This window comes from Camelus ferus, chromosome 20, assembly GCF_009834535.1.
Source record: "Camelus ferus isolate YT-003-E chromosome 20, BCGSAC_Cfer_1.0, whole genome shotgun sequence".
In the NCBI taxonomy this organism is placed as follows: domain Eukaryota; kingdom Metazoa; phylum Chordata; class Mammalia; order Artiodactyla; family Camelidae; genus Camelus; species Camelus ferus.
Genome location: NC_045715.1, coordinates 14715585 through 14742482, shown reverse-complemented (window position 1 = coordinate 14742482; position 26898 = coordinate 14715585). Strand labels below are relative to the sequence as shown.

Below are 26898 nucleotides of genomic sequence, written 5' to 3'. Positions count from 1 at the left end.
AAACTTTACTTTTGCCTCCTCCAAGAGAAAATTTGAATCCTCTCTTGATAACAAGGAAAATCATGTATTGGTTTCTACGCCTTCCTTTCCCTCTGTCACCCTCTCACCTCCAAGTTCTGAAATAGCCCAAAGTCAGAAATATGTTAATCTCCAACCCAAGGGCAAGTTCACTGAGAGTTTGGGAAATTAGCCTCTGAAAATCCAAATCTGATGGCAGTTCCAGGAAGATTTCTGAAGAAGAGCAGATCCACTGGGGAAGCCCCAGTTAACTTGTCACTGTGGGACCCACCCTTGGCCAATCAGCCCAGTGCCTGCCCCAGTGAGGGGGCATTTGTGCGAGAGGATAAAATTGCCCTTGGATGTGAACTCTCCCCAGCGGTTATTGATTTATTGTCTGTGTATTTTTGTCTAAACCCTAAAGTTATTTTTATCTTTTTACCAGGGTAACAAGTCCTGTATGTATCCAATCTACTCCATAAAATAAAACTCCTTTTTAATTTTCCCCTTAAACTAGCTCCTTTAAGCTTCAAAAATATTCTGAGATTTGGGGAACAAGTCCTTTCACAGGTTTTCCCTACCTTTCATGACTTGACAGACTTTCTTCAGTGCCCTCCAGCTTTAGTCTCTTACCACCAATACCTTCATCCCACCAAGCATCGAGAACAAGGTGGGAGCGGAGACAGTAAACTGTGGGGGGCAGGGGCAGGGGGAGGATGGAATAAAAGCCATTTGATGGGGGGCAGAGGGAAAGATGACAGCCAATCAGCCATTGCACTGGAAAAGGCTTTCAGTAAAATATCAGTGATAACTTAGAAGAAAGTTCTTCACAGTAATTCGTTTGGCCTTTGCAAGCAGTATGTAGTTGAAAGAAAGAGAGGGATACAGGTTAAACTTTTTGCTACACATGACAAAAGTATTAAAAACAGAGTCTTGCTATAATAAAGGCTTTCTAAGTCACATATATTAAAACCTCAATGACCAAAAAAGTCCCATGTTGTATGATTCCATTTATGTGAACTATCCAGAATAGATAAATCCATAGAGATAGAAGATTAGTAGTTGCCAGGGGCTGGAGTGAGTTAGGGAGTTGGTGGGGGGGTTGACTGCTTACAAGGTACAGAGTTTCCTTTGGGGTTGATGAAAATGCTTAGAAATTGAACTGAGGTGATGACTGCACAACATGGTGAATGTACGAAATGCCATTGAATTGTGTGCCTTAAAAAAGTTAACTCCGTATTATGTGAATTTTAAGCCTGTCTCATATATAATATGCATTTAATTTAACAAATATTTGAGTGTCAATAATATGCTGACCACTTTGCAAGTGCTGAGGCTTCATCAATGAAAAAGATAACAGCTTGTATGGAGTTTTCATGTTACCCATGAAATCACCATGCATTGTGAGCAGCAGTGCAACGGGGAAACCACAGCAGTGGGAGGGACATTTAACCCAGACTTGGAGGATCACGGAAAGCTCCCTACAAAAGTAACATTTACATGTAATTTAAAGGTGCTGTTCATTCCACAAATGTGTCCTAGGATGTACCAGTCATTGATACCAGCCCTGGGGGGACAGCAGTGAACAAAATGAAGTCCTGCCCTCATCAACCTTATGTCCTTGTAGAAGGGACAAAGGACACAAATAAAAGTGACAAATGCCACGGAGAAAAGTCAGGGAGGTGGGTAGAGGGGCGTATGCAGGGAGCAAAGGTCCAAGTGCTGCTTTGGACAACTGGGTCAAGGACTCCTTTACTGGTAAACTGACATTTGAGCAGAAACCCAAAGTTAGGGAGGATGGAGGGCAGATTCCTATCTGGGGAAACAGCAGTCCAGGCAGGTCATGGCAAGTGCAAAGACCCAGAGAGAGGAATTCTTGGTGGACTTAAGGAAAACAAGGACAATGGGTTTACAACACAGTTAGAGAAAGAGGGGCAGGAATTACAATTCAGATCACCGAGGCCCCAACATCCACAAGACATTGGCTTGACTCTAAGATGCGAAGACTTTGGATGCTCCTAAGCAAAGCAGCAATTCTAAAAGAACTCCTCTAGCTGCTGTGCTGAGAAAACAGATACAGGGGCACAAGAGAGAGGAAGCAGGAAGATGAGTTAGGAAGCTGCTGCATTTAACTGGGCGAGAGACAAGGCGGGGCTTGGGCCGGATACAGACATGGAGGCAGGAGGAAAGGACTTGATTCTGGATAGATGTTCTCTGAAGATGGAGTCAACTGTTTTGCTGGTGGATTTGATGTGGGTAATGACGGGTGGGATGATCCCAAAGTTTTGGCTTGATGGTTTGGAAGAGTGGAGTTGACATCTGCTCAGATGGGGAAGACTGCAGGAAGAACAGGTTTGCTGGATGGAAACCACAAGTTGAGGTCAGAACATGTTGGGTTTGAGATGCCTGAGAGACATCCGAGGGGTGATACTGAATAAGAAGCTGGAGTTCAGGTTGGATTCTGGACTAGAGGACATCAGCAAACAGATGGCATTTAAACTATGAAACTGAAGATCACCTAGGAGTGAGTTACCAGAGTTTGAAAGTCAACTAAAAACCAGACAGCCCTGACTTACGCTGAGCAGATCATTTATGTGGGGAGGGAAGCAGGCATGACAGAGCTTGGAAACTCAGCAAGCATTTATATGCCAGATCCAATTTTTACCAACATCTCAAAATGGTTCAGGAAAGAGTCAAGGCATATGTACAGACAGGAAAGACGGCATGTCTCCAAAGACAGATAGGAGCTGATTTAAGGGGGGGGGGGGACCTGACAGTCATGGAGCACAGCCTGCTGCCTCCTCTGCTCTGCAGATGTCAGGGGCGCTGTGTTCTTAACAGGAGCACTATCCCAGATCAGGAAAGCTAGAAGCACAGAATGGGCTGCCTCTGAGTTTATCCCGTCTTGTTTCGTTTCATTTTATTATTGTGAATAAACAAGTGTATTTCTAGTCATTGGAGACACTTCTACAAATAGATAGCATGAGAATTTTGAACCCACAAGATCATTTCTTTTTTCACTCTTTTCAGCAGCAGAATGGTAAGGAATAGGTCAGCTTATGCTGCTGGAGGGACGGGCTGTTACTCAAGGCCTAGTCTTCAGACAGACCTGGCTATCAATGGCCCCAAATGCCCACTCCCTCCTCGAGCGGCGTAAATGCTAAAAGACCCTTTGGACGGAGGTCCCCTCTGACATGTACCTGATAATCAAACATCATTTGCAATGCTGTGCTAATGCGGATGTTATGCAACCAGGTTTGTTTGCCTGACCTGCAGCAAGCCAAATGCTGAGACACTGAGGTTTGCAGGAGAAAAGAGGTTTACCTACAAGGCAGATAAACTAGGAGCTGGAAGAAATGTCACAAATCAGCCTCCCCACGGCAAGGGGCTTTGGGAAGAGGATGAGGGAGTCGGAGGTGCAGGGGGAGGTGACTGGAGGCAGGAAGGAGGTGAGGTCATCACTGCTCTGTGCAGGCGTATCTGAGTTACATGCTTTTCCATCTGACACATGTTCGGAAAATGGTGGCATTAGCATGATCTGAGGATGGTGTTTGTGACCCTCTGACGGCAAAAGGTCTCTGAGCGGACACTCGTGCATGCCTAGCTGGAGGGCTGGGGGTCCCAGCCAGTCTCAACTGGCTCAGACTCCAGCTGGACAGAAGCTGACTCCACATTCCTGAAGAACGACTCAATCAGCCATTACCACGGCAATCATACATCAGACGTGTTATCTGTAGGCGGTGGAGTATTGTGTGTTGCCCGAGCTACGTGAAGCTCGGAGGGTATGCAGTTTGCAAGGACAATTATTCCGTGAAGGCAGGCTACAGGATATTACTTATTAAGCAAGCTATGGTTGAAGGCGTCTAAGTGATGACTGCCCTCTGTTTCACAGGTGGAAATTTTCCTCCCTGTTCTCATCTCGTTTTCAAGTGGATAGTTCTTTATGGTTCCCCTACAGGTTGTGGTTGGTTGGTTGGCCTTACTAATCTTTCTTTGGCTCTCACTCACGCAGAATTCCCCATTACTGGCCCAGAACTCCCACACTTCCTGGTGACCTTATTAAAGTTAGATTCTGCAGTTCATAATCTACGACGGTAAGACTTTGTTCAATTTGTTGGAACACTTAACCTGACCAAAATTGCTTGGACAAAGAGGTCTGGGAGAACCACTGATTGCATAAGTCTTCCTTTCCTGGGGCAAAGTGCCTCCATTCCCTTGAAGACAGTATCCTTCGCTGTAAAACCAAATCTGTTTCCTAGCACAGTTACCCCAAACTGACTACTATTGACGGTCGTTAGTGGACACTGATAACATGATCTGCTCTGATGGAGCCAACCATACAAATAGAGGGGTTAGTGGCCTCTGCCTGGTATGATTTAGCAACAGGGGAGGGGCTCCCATTGCAGGACCTGAGCTCTGTTGCCTGACACTCCACCAAGAGTGAATCATTTCTTTACATTAGGCATGGCCTTTTGGAAGACATTCTTCAAAGAGGTATGCTGAAGTCAGTTGGTGGTTAAGAGAGTGGGAGGGGGGTGCTACCAAAAGAGGTGAAGAGGAAGAAAGCTGAAATAAAGATGGAGACAACTCTATGTGCTGAGTCTTACTGAGGATTGCATTGCAACACTGGGTGAACAGAGTAGGTAACAAGTATGAGAGAATGATTCCAGCATGGCTCAAACCAGAGGCACATGCCCATTGGGGACTTACTATTTATTTGTGGGAAAACTTCACAAATAAGTGAAGAGTCAGCTTGATTTGTAATTGGCCTACTAATTCAATATAAATTGTAGGTTTTTTTTTTTTTTTTTTTAAAGACAGTGATTCTCAACTGTGGGCAATTTTGCCCCATTCTCCCAGGAGTTATTGGCAATATCTGGAGACATTTTTGGTTGTCACAAGTCAGGGGTGGTACTACTGGCATCGAATGGATAGAGGCCAGGGATGCTGCTCAGCATCCTGCAATGCACAGGAAAGTCTCTTCCAAAAAAGAATTATCTACCCCAAAATACAATTGTGCTACAGTTGAAAAACCCTGCTTTAGGGTTAGAGGCAAGTAGCCAGGGTTGTAGAAATGACAGAACTATCATATAGAACTTTCGTGTTACACCTCGCCCAGGAAAAGGAATGCATAGGTATAAAGCATGAATGCAAAAAGTGGCCCTTGAATGCTATTCAGAAATCCATCGTTACGTCCAGCCGGACCTTCTACTATTTGGAGAGCTGGATTTTGGTCCCTCCATCTAATCTGTTCATTACCATCTCAGAAGCCAGGAGAAGGCCGGGAATCTCAGCCAATCCTTTTAAGAAGCTCTGGGCCCCTGTTACAGTAATATCTCTAATTAGTATGTTCTATGGGAGGAAGTTTCCTTATAAATACATCACTCAATTGGTATATCTTGATGCGTAGCAAAAATGTCTTAGTGCTCGGATTCTAATTGTTCCAGCAAATGAATGGCAGACAGATGCCATGTGAGGCCATCTCCTCTGGCCTCTTCGATACTTCTTTCTCTCTGATGGGAGTCATTCCCTCCTACCTCCCCTCCAGCACAGTGTGCACTCTTTGACCCTCATCTATTTGCCTTCTTCTCTATCCAATCCCTCCTTCCCCAAGAGCAAGGGAAGATGACTAAGAGCTGGTTATAGAAGCATCTGCCGTCACTCACTTCCCTTCATTGATCGATGCATTTAACAGCAGCTCATCTACAGCAAACGATGACCTCAGAGGGTATTTGCAGGATTAAAGGGTTTCTCCATTCCACCCTCCACTTTGGCAAAGCCACTCCGGACTTTAAAAGCAGCCAAGAGATCTTGGCGGAGGGCAAACCAAATTTGGAAATTTCACTAAGTTTATCACTTTGTCTGATTTAATCTTGAAGACTCACTGGGGAAGGGGAGAGGCGTTAGAATAGGTGTGTGCTCAGAAGGGACCAGCAGTAGCCTCTGTTGCCCGATGACCCCTGACTTGGGGAAGACCTGCCAACTTGGCCCACCTGGGAGTTGAAGAAAATGTTTTCAATCCTTCCTGAACACTCCATCCTCTTAAAAGAACAGCCTCAGCTGGCAATCTGCTCCCTGCAGGATTTCTTCTGGCTTCTGACTGTCAATCAGTCAATCAATTCTTCCCCTTTACACCCAGGCTTCTAAGACACATCTTTACCATCTACTTGTACGTATCGACCGAAACCTGCATTACTACTGGAAGCCTCTTTTTCTTCTAGTATCGGAAATGCCCTGATGTGGCACCATGGGCCCTCCTTTAACCCTCTGATATTCTGACTCTGATTGTGTAGTCTCTGATAATATGTGTCCCTGGAATGCCTCACTTGGCTAATGGAAGCATCACTGTACTGCAGTCATGATCTCTGTTCGGGAGACTCTGGTCTTAACCCCACTGGAACCTGACTGGTATCTGTAGGATAAAAGAGAAATGTTGCTGAGTAGTCAAGAGAATTTGTCCAGACCTCCAGCCCCAGGGAGAAAGGGAAGGAGGGCGGGAGGGAACCAACCTAATCTTCGTTCTTCCAGCAGAGATACAGAGGCTGGGAAACATCCCTAACAACCGAAGTGTGGCTCACTCCCTTGTACGCGCCTTCCCATAAGGCACTTAGAGAGGGGAAAGTTACATCGCTCTTTTCCCTTAGCCTTTATTCTTTTTAGCCAAGTTGTGACAAGCCACTGATTTCTATCCCATAAATTATTTAAAATTCCACCTTCACATTGGGATTGGGAAATCAATCTCCCTGATTAAAAAGTGACCGGCTTCACATTTCTAAATGTCTCTTTAATCTTTTAATTATGTCTAGTTACAGACAGCAAGAGCCTCTGAGAAGCAGAGAGAGGTACTCTGTGCTAAGTGAGCTCAGAAGATCTCTACATCCATCAGCCTTTTTACTTAACCGTCTGGCACTGTTACTGTCAGGTAGGACTGTGTGTAGAAATAGAGCCTGAAGACCAGGACCTTAATACACAGCTATATCAATGTCACATGCAAAGTTTTGTTGTTTGTAGTTTCTCCAACAATATTCACCATTCTAGCATCTAACTGGAGACTTGGCAGCTATAAACACTCCTTTAACATAAAGCACTGAGGCATGTGAATATTCACGTACGGGCCTGAGAATTCAACCCAAATCCACCATCATCAATAGGACAAGCCAAAGTAACCCAGCTAAATGTGTACGTTTTTAAATTGACTCCGGTGCCAAGACTGTTGGGAGAAGAATTACAATCACTTCAACAACCCAGTTCTTCATGAGAAACTACTTCTCGCTAGTGAGCTAGATGAAAAACAGTCTCCAAAAGGCTTTTAAATGTAAGCAGCAGATGATGGAGTGCAAAACAAGGAGCAAGGGATCCAGGTAAGCCCTAGAGCGCTTCTTGGAGAAGTCATTAATTATGTGCGTTGTTTGAAAATGCACTGAAGTCTGCGATAATGTGGCCCAAGAAAGCAAAGCACTTCAAAACCCCAGACCCAGACATGCAGCCAGCTCTTCTTAACTCTAGACCCCAAGGAGCATCGGCAGAAATCCCTGCTGACTAATCAGCTTGCTCAAACACTGTAAACCACTGTTTTAAAATATTCTTGCCATGATATGAATCGCACTGTAAATTTCATAGCCTCTGTTCCAAGTGTCTAGTGGAGAAAAAGCACATTTAGCATTTTAAGGTCCAGTCTAAACAGAGACTAGAATGGAGGCTCCAGGGAGACACCTTGGGGTTGAAAAGGCAGATTCTGATTCCCTCCCTTGCACGTCTGCACGGTTGGGATGTTTGGGTATGCACAACACTGGTGGACCTGAAGCACCATGAGAAATGGTCATAGGCAAGGGGAGAGATTGGCTGCGAGGGTTCTAAGGCAGTGGACAGCTTTAGCAGACTCTCCCGCCTTTGGCCTGGCAAGGTCAGTAGGCTTTCTCCATCTAATCTACGTGGGACACTGACAGCATCCCTGGGAGATGATGTGTTCCTCAGTCTCACCACCAGGTACTCGTGGTAAGGTGAGTCTATGCAATTCTTGAATTTAAAGGACAACCTCCTTATCTCTCCTTGCGTTTCAAGGACCACTCCTGAAATCTCTTGGAAATAATGAAAACTGATATTCTCTAAGACTATTCTGAGAAAGGTGATTTAGCTCATGTGCCCTATAATATTACCCCAAATTCTTGTAATCTTGATCCCAGATGGCTCAAAAATCCAACCTTGAGCTAATTAAGATATTCTAGTTGAGTTGCTCTGGTATTGTAATGACCTAAGGATTTCCTTTATAAAATTAACTTTTTAAAAAGGTTGTGTATTTATGTTCTTACAGTTTTATTTTTAATTTGCCTGGTCTGAAGCCCTATAATTATCTCTGAAGAACACACCAGATCTGTTCTTTCCTATGGGATTGGAAGGATCTTCAAGGGAAACATTGCCCTTCTGACCTAACCTTATTTACATATAAGGCTAGAACAGTGAATTAAGATAAACCATCAGTCATTAGGCACAGCCCAAGTGATAGAGAGGTATAGGGATAAATATACAAAGAGAGATCCCTGTAGACATAGATTCAGACTGACAGGTATAGTTGGAGAGAAAGAGAGAGAGTTGAAAATCAACTGAAACATACCAAAGTAAATAAATACAAGATAGAATAAAATAAATTTCAAAAGAGGAGAACACTAATTTGTGCAAAAAGGTAATACATTTCCTTTTAGGTGTACTGATTGTGAATTTCCTAAGAGGTGGAGATGAGTGTGTAGATTGGCTGTTATTAGCATAGAAGTCACAATCAGAACACTGGAAGTAGGTGGGCTTCTCCTGGGGGTGGGGAATGAAAGAAAAAGACATGATCTACAATAATACTGAGGAATTGAAAAGCATAATCAAAGAAGTCCTTCTAAGAGAATTTACTAAAAAGGTGTTTCAAAGAGTCAGATGTTGCAGAGTTCAAGGAAACACTCACAGACAAGAGGCCGTTGGCTGGTAGATCTCTTCAGAGCAGGGTGTATGCCATGCACAGTGGGAAATACATGAGGAAGGCAAGGTCTCAACACACAAAGGACTTCCAACAATAACTGAGAGGGCAAAGCTGCCCCAAAGAGTGGTATTAAAACTCAGAGCTAAAATGCATGATGCCAGCTATGGAAGGTGGGGCGTTCTATGATGGTTCAAGATGCCAGCTGCCAAGGAGCCTTTGACTCCACAAAGAGCAGGAGCAGATGCTGCCCAGATTGCTACAGTAAGGATGGCATTGAGGCTAGAATATTTTTTTAAATACAAATAGCCCTAACATAATGTAAGTGCCCAAGCCAGAAAAGGATGAAGGATGGTTTAGCCCAACACCGCTCTTGCATTCATGAAAGGAAGAGTGAACGGCAGATGTGACCAGAAGACACCAGACTGCAGCTCTGTGGATGAAAGCTACCTGTGCATGAAAGGACATACGGATAATTTGTCTCACCACCTCCTCTCACCTTTTCCTCTCACTGCAGAGCCTTACAGCCAGAGACTCTCTCATCTGCAGACTTGCCAAAGGCTCCTTTACACAAAAAATGGAGACTATCTGTTACCTTTTCTTATTTCTAATTATGGTGTACATAAGCAGTGTTGGATTTGAAGTGTTACTTGGGCATTTAAAAATAATGTTAGTGTTCCTTAGTTCTGTTTGCAGCCCCACAGAACAAGTCATCCAGGAAAGAATAGTGGCTTACGAGTATCAGCAAATAGGGAAATACATTCCAAAGGAAGAAAACGGCAAATAATAATTCATATATCAGGAAAATACCTCAGCCTGTGCAATCCAAACATTCTTTTGTTTATTCATTCATTCAGTAAATATGCATTAAGTGCCAACTTCATGCCTGGCATTGCCCGAAGGGTGGGGCTACCCGTAAGAATAGCGTATGGTCTCTCCCATTTGAGAGATTCACTGCCTGCTGGAGAAGGGAGAAAAAATACCCACCGCTTATTCTCTACCTACTTCCCATCAAGAACCACCCATGGCCCTTTATCTGGTTTCATTTATTTAATACAACCACTCCGAGAGTTAGGTGTCATTATCCTGCTCTCATGTCACAGGAAGTTTAGGTGCAGCAAGACTGAGGAATTGACCAAAGTCACACAGCTAATGTGTGGAATTCGAGCCCAGCTCCCCTGAAAAAGACCACGCTCTTGGCACTGCACTACTCGACCTCCCCGAAATAAGCTGACAGTCGTCAGCTGTCAAAGATTACACAGAGATGTTTATAAATTATAACGACGATATGATTATCATAAAAATAACACCATTTTCAAGGCTTGCCCAGGGCTTTTATCAGCACTGAGCATTTTAGAACCCACACACGCCAGTGGATCAACTCTGAAGGGCAGAGCCTGGGGAATCTCCCCATGATGAGGAGATGTATTTAGAGCTCCTTGCATCTGTGGTGATACTTCTTTAAGGTCCAGGGCCTGCTAAAATAGAGCGTTTGTCTGTCTGTCCATCTATCACACATAGCTATAGCTCTATGATGCAGCATACAGCTGTAAGTACCCATTTCCAACTTTCACACTAGTCAGAGCCACGGATCCTATGTGAAAAGTATCAAGAAAAAGTGACCTAGACGTTTTTATCACCTTTGGAAGGGCTGGTGCTCACTGCACTGGGTGCATGTTTCTCTGCTAAGATGAATTACGTTGCCTAGTATTTACCTGTTCTCTTACCAGTCTCCTTCACTAGACTACAAAGGTTTCCAGGCTGAGGACTCTGTTTCCTTCATCATAATATCTCCAGCTTGTATAGCAATTCACTGTACATAATAGGTCACCATTAAAATGTTTACTAAAGAAAAGAAAAAAAAACTGCAGCTCTGTTCATTCATTGTTGTTGTTAAGTTTATTTGTAAAAGTCTGTGCTAAGTCCTAGGAGAACAGTCAACACAACACCGAATCAGACAAACCCTGGCCCTGGTCTAACCTAGTTAGCATACCCAACTTTTACATATTATTCGTTTAATATATAATAGAAGACTGGGCCTGCCATATCAACCTTGAAATAAATGCTCTGTTTTTATGGTATATAAATTTCCACTCTGATTTCATTTACCGATATAAGGTCCAACATCCCTTAAAAAAAATAAGCTGCAACTCAGAAGTAATCATCAATCAAGTTACAAAATTCATATCCACTTAAATGTGAAACACTGAATACATGCATATACATTTTTATCTCCACTCCCTCCTGGAAACCCACTTACATGTCAGTAAAAGAATACAAAAGTATAATGAACCCATGAGAAAAACAGAACAGCAAAGAGGACATCAAGGATGTCAACAAATATCTGCTACGTGAGAATGACTGGAGGAGTGGGGACAGTTTCAGTAGAACAGAAAAGGCTGGATTCTATGTGCCCATAGAGGCATCCCAGTAAGAAACAAGCTAGCCATTCTTCGGAACTCTGGGAAGACTCAGGAACTAGAGGTATGGCCTGCAGAAGGTACAGGGATGATGTCAAGGGTAACTGAAGGTCAACATAAAGCAGCTAGCTCCTTAGGTCCATCCATCATCATGACTTCTCATCTCCAGAGACAGGTGACCTATTCTCTCAAAAAGTGAACCAAACAGATCAGGACCAGGGACCCAAGGCACAGAAGACAGAGAAACAGGGGCTGTTGACAAAAGTCTGATCACCAAACTCTTCTAGCCGCCTTCTGCCTACCACCCAGAAGGACACAGCCAGGTTTAAAATCCCCAGGAAGATCTTTGGAAAATCCTTCTGTGGAAAAATTAAACGACTTAGGGAAAAGATCTGTAGAATTCAGGGGTACACTAGTAAGATTGTTGGCTTACTGACCATCATTCTGTAGTGAATTCCTCAGTTGGTGAGCCTTACATACCCACACAGAACATTCAGTTGGCATGCGATTCCCTCACAGCCAAGGATCACAAGATTTGAGGGACAACCTCCAACATGAAAGGCAGAGACAAAACAAGCAAACAGAAAACAAGGAAGTCAGAGGGAAGAAAAACAATGCAGGGATCAGAAGAACAGTTCAGATAAAGTAAGATGAATTTCCACAGAGAGATTAAAAGACACATTGCATTTATAAAATAGCACCAAGGGTAGGTGCTATTAAAAAAAATGGAACAATCTTAGAACATGAAAGACTCCTTGGAAATTAAAAATATGAGCCCTGATATTTTTAAAAATCAATAGAAAGTTTGGGTGATAAAGTAGATGAAATCTTCCAGAAAGTAAAACAAAAAAGATAAAGCAGGCATTTGGGAGAGAATAGATAGGAAAATGGGAGATTAATTCAGAAAGGTCAATAACTGACGAGTAAGAATTCCACAAGAGAAATTAAGGGTGGAGGGGTTGGAGTGGGGAGAAACAAACTAGTGAAGAAACACTATAAGAAAATTTCATAGAACTGAAGGATATGGATCTTAAGATTAAAAGGACCACTTAGTGCCTAACACAACGAGTAAGAAGAGACCCAATCAAGGCATATCATTTTGAAATTTCAGAACTCCAGAGTAAACACAATGTTCACATCAAAATCACGGGGAATCAGAATGACTCTGGACTTTTGAACAGAAACATTGAAAGCTAGAAGATAATGGTGCAACGCCTTTAAATTCAGAGTGAGAATTATTTTTAATCTAGAATTCAAATTTCAGCTAAACTATCAAATAAATGCAAGGGTAGAATAAACATATTTTCAGGCAGGGAAGCTCTTAGTAAGTTTACCTTACATGCACTCTTTCTCAGGAAGGGTGTGCCACCAAAATGAGGGAGTACAGCAAGAAAGGAGAACCAGGAAGGAGGGGCTCCAACAGAGGAAGGAGGCAAAGAGAATCAACAGGATGATAGAGAGTGAAGTCCTGGGAGAACAGTGGCATAGTTGCCCAAAAGAAACTAGTCCAGGTTGGAAAAAGGAAGTCAAGAGCTCCAGAAAGGAGGTCTTCATAGACCTGATAGGCCACATGTTCTGTGTTACTATGTGGAAAGTTTGAAGGAGACTGTTGGAATTTGTGGCAGAACTTGGGGACAGTTATATACAAAGTCAGGCTGATGGAAAAAAAACAAGGCGATTATTAACTCCAAGAAAAACAAAAAGTTGTATAAGAAAGGAAAGATAATTATAGTGTAGTGTTAACTCAGTAGAGAACATTATTTACACAGTTATAATAATATAAATCCTGAATATTGATTTAACCAAAAAGGGGAACAAGAGGAAGCAGTGTTGTGGGATAGGAGACGTAACTTCTTCCCAACTGTAAATAATGATCTAGTAGAACACATATATTACTTAGAAATATGGAAGTAAATACCAGAAGAAACTGCTAAAATTAATTTAAAGTAGTTGCCTGAAGGGACTGGTGGTAAAGGGGGTGGAGCATGAGAATTACTGTGGGTTTTTTTTTGTCTCTATTTTCAAAAGCCATTTAGTAATATTTGATTCTTAAAATATATATGTTTATTTGTATAAATTTGAAGTTATTTGTAAGTTGTGATAAATCCGGTTCTAAGGAGGCTTATGATCAAAAGTAAAGTAGATACACTTCTGCCCTCAAGGATGATACAATTTAAACACAAAGCTGAGAAAAATCCTACAGACCATTTTCTAATACAGCAAAGCCTGGAAGATTTCAGCACCAATCTGAATGCATTTCCCCCTTCTCCTCTCCAATCTGTAGAAATCGTTAAAATGTGAAAAAGTTGTATAAGCAGATGCTCCCACATTTTCCCAAGATATTTAAGAGATTACATAATTACAAAACTTCACCACAATCTGAGTGCATTTTTACATGATACCACGTTCTAACCAAAGCAGGGAAACCAACTGATGTTGGGAGAATTTGTAGTCTTTATCTGAATATAAATTCAGAGAAAGCACCATAGAGGGGTGAAGATTTGAGCCAAATCTTCAGGGATGATGGATGTGCAATTTGATGGACAGAGGGACAGTTCCACTCCCGATTCACAGAGAACAGCTTGGAAAGGAGGAAAGTTGTAGGTCAAATTGAGAGTCAGAATGGCCCTGGGGGTTCTCAGAAACCTGCAAGGTTTGGGGAAATAAGAGACTCAAAAGAGTCCCAGAGAAGGTAACCTGCTAATTCATTCCCAAACTGTAATTTCTTCATCACAGCAGAAATCCCTGGTAGACTAAAAGACTTATCTCCTCAAGCAGCATCTCTATGACCAGGCAATGGCCAGCCTGCTCACAACAGTAATAATGTGTTGATGACTTTGATAAGGGAGGATACGTGTCATTATCACCTCTTCATTACCTTTCCAGCAATGGGCAGGCAGCTGTAGAACACGCGAATCAAGGAGCCCGGGGCGGAAGTGTCCCTTAAAGTGGTCTCTGTGATTGTTAATTCTGTATTATTCTGCCTCCATTAATTATCTTCTTTCTTTAAAGGTTACCTGCTATTAGTCAAGAAGCAAAGTACAGGCTTGTGGTTGACTTGGTTCCAATTACAAACACGGTGTTTATCTATGGGAAGATCATTTCCTTTGGGCTTACGGCTTCGAATTTAGGTCCCTTGTTGATTTCCCTTCCCAGTTGCACATTTCACAGGGCACAGTTCTACACATTTACTTGGCAAACCAAGAACCAGGAGGCACCTTGTAAGGCTATGATCCCTTAAGAAGAAGGCAAGTTTCAGTTTTTATTTGCCACAGCGCCTAGCACAATATAGATGGGGTGTGTGGAAACCCCAAAACTTCAGTCCTGAGGTGTCTTGTTCCCCCCAAACTCTGCCCGGTGGCCGGCCAAGGAATGAGTGAGTGTTGTGCCATAAATCCATACCGTTTTCCTTTCTCTCCACACAAAAGGCAGTCATCAACTTCAGGTTTTCTTTGCAAGCCGCTCTCTGGGAGTTCAAGGTTACCTGAACACAGTTCCCATGATCACTTTGGGATTCCTCTCCTCTTATTACCTAGTCCTCGATGGGATCAGCTGTGTAACATGCCGGCCCACTCCCTGTTCATCTTTCACTGTTATCAGTTATAATATTTAATGCTCCTGAGACAACTCATTTCTCTACAGGTAGGCAAAATCATTGCCTGAGAGAGAGAGACAGAGGCAGAGAGACACAGAGAGAGAGAGAAAGAGACAGGAAGGAAGCAAGGGAGGGAGGGAAAGAAAGAAACTGGGCTGGAATACATTCAATTGGAAAAAATTACAAATGCTGGTTCCGAAAGTTTGTCTTGCCTTGTTTTTATTTTTATAGATTTTATTCTACTTTCTGTTTCCAGCCTGGACTAGGAGCAAAGGAGTTACTGAAGTCCTTTATAGTCATGAACCCCCAATAATCTAAGATTATCCCTCAAATCTGAAGTTAGCATAAAACCACAAATGATGAACAGGCAGCTGACATGAAGGCAGACTCCATTATTTGGATGGAACAAAAAGAGATTAGCAAAAGTAAAGTCTGGATTAACAGGCATCCTCATTTTTCTACAGTCACTCTGCATTGTGTGTCTAATTTCTAAACATTAAGTGGGGCATTCGAATTTTGTTAAAATAAAATAAACTGCAGGCAAGTGCAATGCACTGGGCCAGCTGACATCTGCTCCTTGCACACAAGCGGACCCAGAGCAGCCGCCCAGCCCCCGGGCCTCTGTGATCTCCAGCTGCCGCTGTCAGGCACCGCCCTTATCTCACCGGACTGGGCAAGGGCAGCGGCTGTGACCTCAGAACAGATAAAGGTAAGGGGCGAAGGGAGAAGCGCGCGAGAGAAGCCAGACGCTCCTTTCTTTTCCTCCCCACCTGCAACAGCCTCCTCACTTCACCTCGTGCCCACCCCCAGCTCCACTTTCCAAAAGCCCTCGAAGCTTCTTTTCCTCCATTCTGGCAGCCAGTCCTCAGTGGTACCCTGAAGCTGGGGTTTTACTAGAACAGAAGAGCACGGGTGCCTGTCTGTATCCATGAGTTCTGCATCCCAGGACTCACCCATCCTTGGATGGAAAATATTCAACATAAAAAGTTCCAGAAAGTTCAAAAAAAGCAAAACTTGAGTTTGCCATGTGCTAAAAGTGATTTGCATTGTATTTACAACTGATTACATTGTATTTGGCTTTATAAATAATCTAGAGATATTTAAAGTCTAAGAGAAGATGTAAGCTATGCACAAATGCTACATACACCATTTTACATAAGGGACTGGAGCCCCTTTGAATTTTGGTATCAATCCAATCCGCTGTGGATCCCGAGGGACACCTGTAATTTTGACTCTAAACGATGGTATTGGGGAATAACCTGCTGTTAGCTTTTATTACCTAATGAATCTATCTCCTTTCCTGGTTGAAATCAAAGACAAAAGTGGGGCAGGGGAAGGCAGGAGCCCCAAACTTCTGTGTGTTTGCTGTAAAGATGGCAAAACAAGAAAACTCTGAGATCAAGGAAGAAAGGAACCCTGGTTTCTAAAAGCCACGCAAGAGAAAACTGGACGTGTGATAGCAGACCAGTGGGGTGGAGGAGAAAGGGCGCTGCCTAGGAGCTGAAAAGGGCCCCAGGAGTGTGTGCGTGAGTTGGCAGCAGGGGGTGAGCGAGGGCGAGGGGGCTGGGGTTTATGACAGACGGCGCCCAACAGCTCTCTGCTTAATCCCCACTTCGCCCCTCGCACACGTCCACACGGGATGCTCTGTGCCCTTGGCTTGGCCCACCCGCTGGAAACTACCAAGAGCAGGTGTCTTGAATTTTCTATGACAGCTTCTATTTTAAATGTCAGGTCTACTGGCCCTGTGGACAGTAGCAGCAACAGCTAGAGTGCTGGGCGCTGGCACTAGAGAGCCCAGTCTTGAATCCCGGCTCTGCCATGCCATGTACTCACTGGATGACTTTCCACAACCTTCTAAATCTCAGTTTCTCATTAATAAATTGGCCGGAATAGTACATTGGGCTGTAGTGAGACTTCAAAGTGATAATATGATAAATAGCTTAAAATAGCATCTATCTCTGCTAATGTCTACTAGTGTCTAACCTGTATCTAGTAGCAACAGTAAGGCCTCACTAACACTAAACTTAGTTTACTCATACTGGTCATTACTACACAAGTAGATACTTTACACTCATTCTTTCTAATCCTTACAACAAGCCAGGAGGGGATAAAATGTCTTAGAAATTGTAGAAATTGGTGACAAAGCAGTATCTCCTAGATTGCCTCTCCTAGCAAGAAAACGGTACAAAAATCCATGGTCACATTATCCCCAATTTTTTTAATAAGAAAATGTGGCTCTGGTACACAGAGCTCTCCTCCTCTTCTCCCACGTTCTCCCGGCTCCTTCTTGAAACTTTGGTCCCAGGCTGCCATGAAAGAGGCTTGTGGCTACTTAGTCCACTGTCTTTTAAATGGGGGGAGGGGGAGGATAAGGAGAGCGTGTCCCCTTCCCTAGGTAATGGGAGGATGGGGGGAGGGCACCATGGTCCCAACGTGCAAAGTTGGAGCTCTATTGTTTTCTGAAAAAAATCCATTTACATACGGCTAAATTCTATAGTATTAATATCCTGTGCTGAACTTCATGTCCCTAGTGGCTATGATAGAATTTTCAGTGCTGGCCCAAGGACATACTACACAGAACTGTGTCTGAATTAGAAAAAGATGTTCTAGAGTTTCAAAGAATATTCCTAGCAGTGGGCTGTTGAGACGCCACTGGTACATAATTTGCACACTTCCTGTATGAGTTTAAGTCAACCTCAGCCACTCTCCTGCTAGGAATCTGAGGAGGTCTTCACAGCTGAATCAATGTGAGCTAAGCCTTAGTGACGACCTGCTCTGACCTGACAGGCCTGCAGAGCTGAGACCCTCAGGGAGGCAGGTGTGCTCTCGTCAATTTTAAACCTTCTTCTAAGCACAATTCTTTTCACACTGTATCGTGTTCATTATTTTGTCTTTCCCCAGAGCCTTGCCAGGTCTACCTCCTAGTAGGTGCCCAAGGGTCTCTTTTGAATGAAGAAATTAATACAAGTTAAAGGTGGAGAGATTTCAACTCAGCATCAATGTGGAAGCAATGGAAAGAGGGAGGGAGGAAGGAAAAAAAGAAAGAAAGGAAAGACTAGAGGACAGGAGGGAGGGAGGGAGGGTCAAAGGACTGCGGAAGTAGGTATTGCTCTAATACAGCAGGGTTTATTTGCCTATCTATTAGCTGGATGTCAAAGTCCCGACTCTAAGATGCTATGAATTACTGAACATCTGTTATGGACTTAGCACTCTGATAGTTACTAGAGGAAGTGGAAAGTGAGGAGTTCAGCAAATAGACATGAATCGCAAAAGTTATCCGAAGGAGCTAACAATTGAATTGGAGGAACTAAAATTCACACATGAAATAATCAAAGGACAATATGTCCCAGTAGATAACTAGGTTCTAAACTACTTGTTACAGACGAAAGGTCAGAAGGGAGGAACTGTAGTGTGAGCTGGAGGAATCAGGGAAGACTTCTATGAGATCGGAGGCCTGGGCCGCCCCCCTGGACGGATAACAGGGAAGAACAGCAATCTCTATAAAGACAGAGGCAGAGATGAGCGTGTTTCACGGATCCCTGGGACCAGCTTGGCTAGGGAGAGGAGCTGGCAGGGCGGGGCCAAATTACTGGTGGCCTTGGAAGTCAGCCTAAGGCAGCATTTTTACACAGGATGTGGTAGCAAACAGAAGCAGCCCGGAGGAGGTTTCCGGCAGGACTCACTTCCCAGTCTTTCTTTCTCTTCCCAAAGGATGAGGGTGGCTAGCACTGGCTAGACTCACCCTAAGGGTAAGGGATTTCCGAGGACGTGGCAGATGAAAGCAGTGGTGGCAGCACCAGGCGTCTCATTCTGCTTCCCAGATGGTGATAAATCTAGGCTAGGAAGTGTCACTATTTTCCCAAATTCTGTGACTTCACAGAAGCTGCAGGAAATGGGGTGGAGATGGGGATAAAGAGCTTTTCTCTGCTGCCTCAGAGGGTGGTATTTTACAAGAGGCATATGGTGCTGGCTTCGGTCTGAGATGGTTTCCACGTGTGTGCCTCCTCTCATGAGCTGTAAGACCAATCCGAGAAGTACCCTCTTGGCAAAGCAGCCCCGTGCTGGGTGACACTACCTTCCATTTTTCTAGATCATCGAGATTTTACACAGACAGGTAAGTAGGTGTTTTTCCTTTGTCTCTGGAGACAGATCCTATGCACTTACTTGATGGAGTCTATGATAGTGGCTATCCATGAAAATAAATTCACCACAAAATTTGAGCTATCTTTAAAATACCCTGTTATCTCAGAATAATAACTGTTTGGAGCCATTGCGATATTCATAAAGCATCAGAGCTTTAACAAAATGAAAACATGCCACAAAAGAAATACCCTTCAAATTTTATGCAAATTTATCAATTTGAATAAAATAAACATTAATTAGGTTTACATATGCAGATTACTTCTAACTAGCCTTGTTTTCATACTTAGTTATTAACCACAGTTTTCTTTTATGTCTCATTGAAATTAGCCCTATCATTTAGAAAATATCAATAGAAGAATGTTTTAGATGCTTTAAATTTTAATGCATTAAATATGAAATATTACCTAAATAAGAAAAAAAGACATATATTTAAAATATACTATCAAACAATGAGAAATAATTTTCTGGAACTAATTTTGTGTTAATTTGGGATTTCACCTGTGATCAGAGAAACCGTATTTGTGCCTTCCTCTCTTATATCTGTGGTCCTACGTCTTTGTAGCTCCATCAGACTGAGTCTTAAGGTGAATTCTTAGGAGAACAGTAAAAAGAATCTTCTACCAATGAATAAGGCAGCAATAAAATGTTTGGGAGGAAATACTGAGAAGCAAGTCTGATCTTTTGTTTTATATACCTGTGAATAATCATAACAATTTAAATCACCTTCTGCAGCCTTTCAAATGTATTTGAAAATACATTTCAAATCACATTTTCAAAAAACATAAAGTAAGGGTCATTGCTTACAAAATCCATCTGGCAGGTAGAGAAACTGATTGCAAGAATAAATGACATATTTAAAGACAGACTGTCAGTAACAAAATCAAACCTAGCTGCCTTCCACTTTTAGCTCAAAGTACTTCTCATTAACCCTCATTTATATCCAGAACGTTACACCCACTACTGGACAAGTTATTTAGCCCAGAGAAGGGCTCACAAGAGAAAAACAAAGGATCTTAGGATACAGCTCCCTACCGCATACCCCTCTTTTAGTTCATACAGGAAATTAATCCACTGGTTCCTAAACATGGTTGATCATCAAAATCATCCACGAAGTTTAAAAACATGCAAAGATCAGGACCTCCCACGGAGCTAACGAAATATAATCTCTAGAGGTGGAGTTCCTTGTGACAATCTTTTTCGAGAAGAATAACATTATGTTACTAATTAACTGCTTGACACACTTCCATATTGCTTTTTATTTCCTGTTTGGAAATGGCCTGATTCTCATAATCCTCTTTGTCTATTTTTTTGTCATTTCCATTTTCTCTATTTTTTCTCCCTTTAGTCTTTTTAAACATCTCCCCCGCACCCCCCCTGCCCCCGCCGCCTTGGAAAGGACCTTGATGATCTTGAAGATGTGGAAAGGAGATGGTGTTAGGAAGTTTTAAGAACACTGTTTTAGAACGGAAGGATGAAAGGGAAGCCATTTGTTTGGGGGTGTCTTACTCATCACTTCAGCGGCATTTCTGGAGATGGCTCTCGGGTGCGAAGATTCACGGATGGAGCAACACAAAGGAAAATAACGTACAAAGAAGAGGAGATCATTCTTACCAAGGAAGAAACAGACCCAGCGCCACTAGCTCAAATTCAGATGTTACTCTGTGACCTGTTTCAGTTCTCTAAATGGTAGTCTTAAATGAAAAAAAAAAAAAAAAAAAAGGCTCTTTACGGGAAGAACAACTATCACTGAGGTTTCTTTTACCCTCTTTGTTGTACACAGTTCTACTGACCAGTGTTAGAGTAGGATTCATCCAAAAATGTAATACAATGAAACCAAACAACAAAATGACAAATTTGCTATCCCCCAGAATGCTTCGTAGGGAATTTTAATTAATCCAACATTGTGATAATTAGTAATAAGGATGTTTACCATTTCATATAATGTATTCTGAACATAATTTTAAAATTTATTTCTTATTGAGGTAACACTGGTTTATAACATGATGTAAGTTTCATGTGCACATTATACTTCTACTTTCCTGTACACTACAGTGTGCTCACTGACCCCAATTCAGTTTCCATCCATCTCCATTCAGCTGATCCCTCACTGGGCAATTCTTTAGGTGAAAATGTACCCACACAAAATTGGCATAAAGTGACTAAGCAGAAGCGTCTGTGTTCCATCAGCCCTTTCCACCAGCACAGCAAGCAGTGGGCCACAGGTGACAGAGAGAAGGCATCTCGCACGGGTACGTGTGTGTCGTCATACTCATTCAACAGTGGGCACTGCTTTTGTGGCAGGCACTGTGCTAGGCAATGGATTTCCAGCAGTGAGCCTGAAAAGTTATGGTCCCTGCCTTTCTAGAACCTAAATTCTAGCTACGGAGTCAGAGAACCATGGCATTCAAACCGTCAACCAGCCAAATGGGCAGCGTTTTGTAGGAGGAAGTGGGGAAAAAAGCAAAGCCACTGACTTAGTCTGCTCAGGCTGCTAGCACAGAACACCACACGCTGGGTGGCTTAACCCACGTTTACTTCTCACAGCTCTGGAGGCTGAAGTCCAAGATTAAAGCGTTGGCAAAACTAGTGTCTGGTGGGGCCCTCTTCCTGGCTTGCAAAGAGCAGGCTTCCTGCTGTATCCTCAAGTGGCCCCACGAGAAAGCGCTAGTCTCTTCTTAAAAGGACTCTAATCCCAGCCTGGAAGGCTCCACCCTCATGGCCTCAGCTAAACACAGTTCTCTCCCGAACTCGTCCTTCTCACACCATCCATCAGAGTCAGGTTTCAACACCTAAGTTTTGCAGGGACAAACACAAAGTCCTTAACAGCCAACTGGACCTGTGCTGTCCAGCAAGACAGCCACCAGCCACATGTAGCCACTGAGCCCTCGAAAGGAGGCTCATCCAAATGGAGATGTGCTGTAAGTGTAAAATGTACACTAGATTTTGAAGATTTAGTAAGAAAAAAAAAAAAAACTATGGAAAATACCTGATGAATAATTTCTTAATACTGTTACATCTTAAAATGATAGTATTTTGGACATATCAGGTTAAATTAAAAAAAATTACAATTTATTTTGCTAGTTTCTTTTACATTTTCTCTAATGTAGCTATTAGAGAACTTCAAGTTACGTCTGAGGCTCACACTCACATCCTGCATTATATTTCTGTAGGACAGTTGCGGGGGGCGGGGGGGGGGTAAGTCCCAGCCTGGTGCTTCTCAACTGGGGGCAATTTTGGCCCCCAAGGGACATCTGGCAATGTCTGGAGACATCTTTTATTTGTCACAACTGGAGAGAGTAGATGCCACTGACATCTAGTTGGTAGAGGCCCCCTGGGAAGCTGCTAAATATTTAACAATGCATAGGACAGTCTTCCCCCCTAATGACAGAGAATTACCCACCCAAAATGTCAATAGTGCCAAGGTTGAGAAACTCTGATCTAGAGAAATCAATTCATAAAGTATAAGGAAAGCTTAAAGTGAACCAGTGACAAATGTACAAATCTGTGTCTGTATAATGGACTTCATATGACATAGTAATCCATAACTAATAGATTTCCATTTGCAATATAAAAGGCCCGAGGCCAGAAGCACCCCATTCCTGTGGCACTGGGGCAAGGGAGCAGCCCACTCCTTCAGACCCTGGTTGTCACATGTCACCACCATGCTCGTGAGGAAAAGCCCTGAATACATGGCTTGAAGTTTAAAGCACATACTTAACGGGCATGAATATCCACAACCAATATTCGCAACAGATCTCCTTAGGTCCCATGTCAAACAACTTACTGCTTATGATTCAGACCAGTTGGGACCTTCCAGAGTAAGGATTTTAGAGCGCAAGATGAGCAAAGTACGGTAAATGGTTCATCTCAGCAAAATTTACTTCGGCCTGAATGTGCCACGTGTTTCAGAAAAGTCAAGAAATTGGCTGAAATCAATCTTAACTCTGAAACATTCTGGAAATTGCTTTTCTTTTGAAGGTGTGTCTGATTTCAACTGATTTACTTGCCATCTGTTTTTTTTCCCCCCTTAGTCCCAGGCAATAGAGAGGTCTAATTATTCCAGCTTTCTGATTGTTTGGACTTCAGCAAGGAAGTGTAACCGAACTTGGATGGGATGCACGGCCTATCTGAAGTTTTAGGATCAAAGGGTTTGGGGACTTTGGCTAAATATTTGGAACCCCTACTTCTCTATTTCCATCCTGATGCAAGAGAGAAGCCCAGTGCTTATCACTGAAGCTCTTCACAAATCAGCAGGAAAATCAGTCTCCTCCCTTCGACCCCAGAGATGGAAACCCAACTCCTCTCCTGCGCTCCATGTGTCTCCTCTGAAAGCTGGACTTCTCTGACCCTCCAGATCCACAGGCCCTGCCCTCCTTAACCTCTCCTTCTCAAAACGCAAATATTGCTTTGCGATTTTACTTAAATAAAGTTTCCTCATCCACGCATCAGCATTTTCCTTTCCAGGCTGCCTCAGATTATTTCTTAAACAGGCAGAAAGTGGCATGCCCCTATATTCACAGTCTTCAAAATTTAAGCAAAAATCAGGCTCTACTTGAAAGCAAAAACACATTGGTTAGTGATCTGGTGAAAGAAAACTATCTTGTTATAGAAACCACTTGAGGAAGACCAGGACTGGTCTGCAAATACGGTGCTGTATCATTAAGCCGCAGGAAGAAGAAAGGGAAACCACGTTACTTTACTTAACTTTCATCCCTCATGTAAGCTCCCAGGCACTCCCCCTTAGCCAGATTCATCATCTGCGTCTAATGCATCATAATTTTCTGGAGTAAGATAGGCAACAATAAAAATACACATAACTAATTTATATTCTAGGTGACGTATGACTAGGTTGAACAGCAGGGAGAAAAGCACACTGAGTTGCAGTATGTCACAAATACTCCAGTTTTCTCCTGGATAAGTGCTAGAAAAGTATTTTCCCACCCTTCTGAGTTTAGGCACAGCCATGTGAAATGGCTTAAACATAGGAGCAGAAGTGATGAGTGTCACGTGTGGTCAGCTCTGAGAGGAAGTGATCATGGTACCAGGTATTGGCCTGGATCTTCGAGTGAACTAGGTAACCAGCATCCTTCTGAAGACCTAACTGTGCCTGTGATGTTAGGTCACAGAGATCCGGGCTTTTTCATGACTACAGCCTCTATCTTGGTGGTCTATCCCGACTAGTAACCACATCACTTAATACCTAGGATCTCATTTTTACCTCCTATGTCTTTTCAAAATATTGCTGATCTCGTCCCAGCCTAACAGGGGAGAGAAAATTTAATAAATACACTTGAAAATAATAGTTAGCAAGAGAAAAATACATTTGAAGCCCAGAGAGGATGGTATGAGCAAAGAAGAGAGTGCCTGTCTGACGAGAACCATTTCTCCTGCCGTTGTGTGTGTTCTGTTTTCATAGTGCCACTTCTCTCTGTTAAATACGGTGATCTGCTCCATGTCAACTCAACAGTGTTACCACAGAATGATTTTTAATGACCATTTCTGCCATGCCCTGATTTTTGGCTGCAGCCAGTTTTCCATTATTTTTTGATGTTTGTGGTCCTATTTGACTCTGCTAGAATGGGGACTACCAACTCGAAGAACACCTGCAGTGTCTGAGGCCCTGCATCCAACTTTTCCATGTGCTTCTCCCCCAGTGCTCCCACTGTGCACTAGCCACAAGTATGCAAGCACGAGGACTGAATACTCATCCAAAGGCAAAGCCGGGCTGGCTGCGGCTTAGCGTCTTAGGAAATTCCTCCAGCTGCCAGGGCATGTGTGGAACACATGACAACTGCTGGCGGTGACAGACGTTCTCCACCAGCTGACTATCAATAACTTGGAGGCTTAGTTATTTTTCTTTTTTTGTTTCCACTTAATTTACATTTTTTTCAAAATTAAATGTGTACATATTTTTTTTAAAAAATCAAACAGTTCTACAAAGCCTGTAATGAAAAACTCTATCCCTCCTGACCCCTGATTTACACTGTCAAATCCCTTCACTGTTTTGTCCCCTTGTTTCTAAATAACCTCATCTGTTGTGCTGCTTGCGTTTTCAGATTTAGGTAGCTGTACTGATTTCCCATTATAGAACGCAAAAACCTAGCTTGATTGCATTAACATCCTCCCGTAGACACGCATGTACATGTACGCACAGTATCAATTAAGTTTTGCTTGTAACAAATCATCCTGAAATGTATTGGCTTAAACCACCCATTTATGTATTCACGATTCTGTGGACCAGCAATCTGAACTGGACTGGACTGGACAATCCTGGTCTTGGCTGAGCTCAAGGTCAGCTGTGGTCAGTTGCTAGGGTGGATGGGGGCGGGTTGGCCCCAGTGGCCTCAGCTGGGGGTGGCTCTTCCACACTCCGTATGGCAGGTGAGGCGGGGCTTGTTCACACAGAGGATGGGCAGGGTTCCAAAGGTCTCAGCACATGAAACTTGCTGAGGCCTAGGCTCTCTGGCACTCCCATTGCATTCGCTCACAAGGCCAGCTGGATTTGAGTAGAGGACGAATAGCCTGCACCTCTTGGTGGGACATGCGGTAAAGTCACATGGTGAAGGATGCAGGGAGAAGAGAACTGTGGCCATTTTTGCAATCTGCCTACCAGACACCAGGAGCTCCTACATGGCACCTGCACATCCACTACGCCACAATTCCCCTCATACAGACACAGCACATCACCAATCAGAGTTGAGTATTTAGTATTGACTCTATTATAATGACGGGCATTTATTTATAACTAGATCTCATAGTGAACTAGAATTATATTTTCTTTCTCATATAGGGATTGGTGCTCTGATCCTCGGAGTAAATAACTGTTTTGACCTGTTTGCTTAAGTTTATCTACGTACTTGGTAATCCGGCTCCCAACTCTGCAATAAGCATACATTTCCTGAGAACAGGTACAGCAGATGAACGGTCAGTTTCTTCCCCCACCCGCTTGGAGTCACCCCTCTGGACCTCTCTAACCTTCTGTTCCCACCTGGACTGGGTCTTCCGTGGGCCTGTCGCAGACTAACCACTCTGAGGTCCCCTTGGCTACTTTCTTCTGTAGAATGCCGTTTCTTGTCCGCTAGCATCTTCTGAGTTTTCTCCTTATCTTGGAGGAAATTCTCTGGTGGACTCCTGAAAAGTGGTTCATGGGCGACAGCTTTTTGAGACTCTGAATGTCCGAAATGCTAGCCCACTTGCAGACTTGTTTAACAGTGAAGGTGGGAATTATTTTCTTTGGAATTGTGAAGGCATTGCTTTTCTACCTTCCAAAGTTATTTTTAAGACCTCTGAGACCATTCTGATGCCTGTTCCTTTGTCCATAATCAGGCTTTCTTTAGAATTTTTCAGTCATCTCTACTACTGAACTTCTTGGGGGAAAGAAAAGACAATGATGTGTCTCGACAGGGGTCTTCTGTCGTTCACGTTGTGGGTGCGCCGACTCCATCTAGTAACTTTTCTGCTTTATTCTAGGGCTCCTGCTGGGTATCCTTTATGGCTACTCTAACTTTTTAAATCTTACTTTCCTCTTATTTTAGACACTTTTCATCTGTTTTACTGTGACAAAAGTTTTTGTTATTGGTGGTGGTGGTGGTGGTGATGTTTTAGCTGCTTGGTTAGTAAGTTTATTGTCTTTATCGGAAAAACCTTCATAGAAGATGGTGGTTTGGTTTGTCTCTCACTCCTGACTTGCCTTCTTCTGAGCTACCTGACCTTTCTTCTGAGCCAGAGACACTGGAAGACTTGCACCTCTTCTTTGCAACCTCTTTCTTAGGCTTCTTCTGACA

General features: G+C 43.1%; 1 protein-coding gene across 1 annotated transcript in view; it reads right to left on the bottom strand.

The window, feature by feature from the left end:
- The window catches only part of CDKAL1 (CDK5 regulatory subunit associated protein 1 like 1), a 721376-nt gene that overhangs the window by 21621 nt on the left and 672857 nt on the right, over positions 1 to 26898 (bottom strand). The window lies entirely within an intron of this gene.